Below are 2,899 nucleotides of genomic sequence, written 5' to 3' on the forward strand. Positions count from 1 at the left end.
AGTTTTTCTCTTAGCTATGTAAATCAACTGGATGTCATATCCAACTTTACTACTTCCAACTTTACTACTATTACATATTACATATATGGTAACAATCTTGTTGATCCTTCTTTTGTGAAATCTCTACTTTGAATATTGTCATCAGGGCTGCTTAACAAAGTATGTGGAAAACCAATTACCCCGAACTCATTCTATTTTACTTATCTTCTTTTGCAGTATAAACAACAAAACCGACTTTATGCAATTTAATAACAATAACAACAACAATAATAACAATAACAATAATAACAACAACAACAATAATTATAATGTTAAAAAGGATCTTGGAGATCATCATCCAACCCCCTGGTCAGGCAGGTAACCCTATACCATTTCGGACAAATGGCTGTCCAGTTTCTTCTTAAAAACTTCCAGTATTGGAGCATTCACCGCTTCTGGAGGCAGCTTGTTCCACTGTTTAATTGTTCTAACTGTCAGGAAGTTTCTCCTTAGTTCTAGGTTGCTTCTCTCCTTGATTAGTTTCCATCCATTGCTTCTTGTCCTGCCTTCAGAGTGCTTTGGAAAATAGCTTGACTCCCTCTTCTTTGTGGCAGCCCCTGAGATATTGGAACACTGCTGTCATGTTCCCCCTCGTCCTTCTCTTCATTAAACTAGACATACCCAATTCCAGCAACCGTTCCTTATATGTTTTAGCCTCCCGTCTCCTAATCATCTTTGTTGCTCTTCTCTGTACTCTTTCTAGAAACTCAACATCTTTTTTACATCGTGGTGACCCAAACTGGATGCATTCTCCAAGTGTGGCCTTACCAAGGCATTGTAGAGTAGTATTAATACTTCATGTGATCTTGATTCTATCCCTCAATTAATGCAGCCTAGCACTGTGTTGGCTTTTTTGGCAGCTGCACCATACTGCAGGCTCATATTTAAATGATTGTCCACTAGGACTCCAAGATCCCTCTCACAGTTACTACTATTGAGCAAGGTACCCCCTATACTATACCTGTACATTTGGTTTTTCTTGCCTAAATGTAGCACCTTACTTTTTTCACCACTGAATTTCATTTTGTTAGATAGCACCCAGTTTTCAAGTCTGTCCAGATCCTCCTGTATCCTGAGCCTGTCTTCTGGAGTGTTGGCTATTCCTGCCAGCTTGGTGTTGTCTGCAGATTTGATGAGTTCCCCATCTATCCCCTCGTCCAAATCGTTGATGAAGACGTTAAAGAGCACTGGGCCCAGAACAGATGTGGTTCCATTGAGGACCACATGCTGAGTACGGCCGATCAGCCAGCTACAGATCCATCTGGTGGTGATGCTGTCTAACCCGCATTTTTCTATCTTATCAAGCAGTAGGTTGTGATCTATACTTCGAGACTGGAGAGCTATGTAACTAATTCTGCAATAGTTCATAATAGTGTAATTGCTGGAATTTAATATTTGCCATTACTTCTTTGAATACTAGCTAATATCGGTAAAAGGGGATGGAGTTTCTATGTTAATATCCTATAAACTGTGAAGATCCCATATAGCAGGGATGTCAAACTTGCAACATCACATGACGTATTGCAACGTATCATCACTTTTTTCCCATTGCCAGCAATGGGGTGGGTGCGGTTTCGCAATGATGCATCTGGCCCATGGGCCGGCAGTTTGATACCCCTGCCATATAGCAGTCTTCATGGAAAGCTCAGGGCAAATGTCTGGTTTACACATCCTGCCAATTTGCTTTAAATTTAGTGCTATCTATGAAGTACTAATTATAGCTTAATGTAACATATGACCCATGTCACAATAGTTTCCTCAAATATGATTTTTTTTAAACAAACTTGGGCTTAGCAAAATGTATGACTAAAACCAGCATTACACAAGTCCACTTTGTAATATATACAAGATAGATATATCTTGTGAAGCTAATTAGCAGTCCAGAGCTGCATGTGCCCATTGGCCACAAGTTGAACATGCCTGCTCTAAACAAACCATTTTGGTTGAATCTGCATAATCTATTCAACCACAAACCTATATGTCTTTTAGCCTAGAATGTTATAAAAGCTCAGATATCAGTGGTAATTAGTACACAAATTCATCTGCAAACTTTTCAGAGTCCTCTAAGCTGCAAGAATCTGAATAACTTTTAGAAGAGATATACAATGGTACATTTGGTTTCACTTAGTGTTGACTAGATTTTTGCAATCAGACATGCTCTCTGCTCACTAGCTTAAGGCTGTGTTAACACAAAACTAATCTCTCCATGTGTGTACAGGCGGTGCATCTTTGAGGCAGTATTAACTCCTGCAGTTTTCTTAGCATGATTTTCAAAAGTGGCTTGCCATTGCTTCTTCCCAGGGCTGAGTGTGTGTGTCTGAAATGGCATAGGGTTTCCTGCCTGAGCAGGGGGTTGGACTAGAAGACCTCAAAGATCCCTTCCACCTCTATTATTGTTATTGTTGTTATTGGCTGGTCTAAGGGTACCAAACTAGCTTTGTACCCAAGGTGGGACTAGAACTCCCAGTCTCCTGGTTTCTGGGCTAGGGTTGTGACCACTACTCCAAACTGACTCGCATCCCCATTTCAATCCAAGATAAACCTAACTAAATGCTAAATTAAGCCCAAGTCAGCGCCTCCTCCGGATACAACTGATGCGTTCTTTACGGGACTGAGCCCTGCCAGCCCTTGGCTTAGCAGTTCAAGTCCAAATGGCACCTTCAACACTGGTGGCTGACTTCAGTTTTACTTACTCAAACGTCCCGGGCACAAGAACACGCATTCTCTCCGCGTAAAGGCTTCTACTACACCCGAGACTCAAAAGGAAACCTCGAGTTAGCCGCTCAAACTGACCGGCTCGCTCCGTTGGGGAAAAAGCATTGGGATGCCTGCGCTTTAGCCCCGCCCAGGGAGAGGAATC

Source organism: Crotalus tigris, unplaced genomic scaffold (genome assembly GCF_016545835.1).
Source record: "Crotalus tigris isolate CLP2741 ecotype Arizona unplaced genomic scaffold, ASM1654583v1 scf7180000017668.6805642782:7212621, whole genome shotgun sequence".
Lineage (NCBI taxonomy): Eukaryota > Metazoa > Chordata > Lepidosauria > Squamata > Viperidae > Crotalus > Crotalus tigris.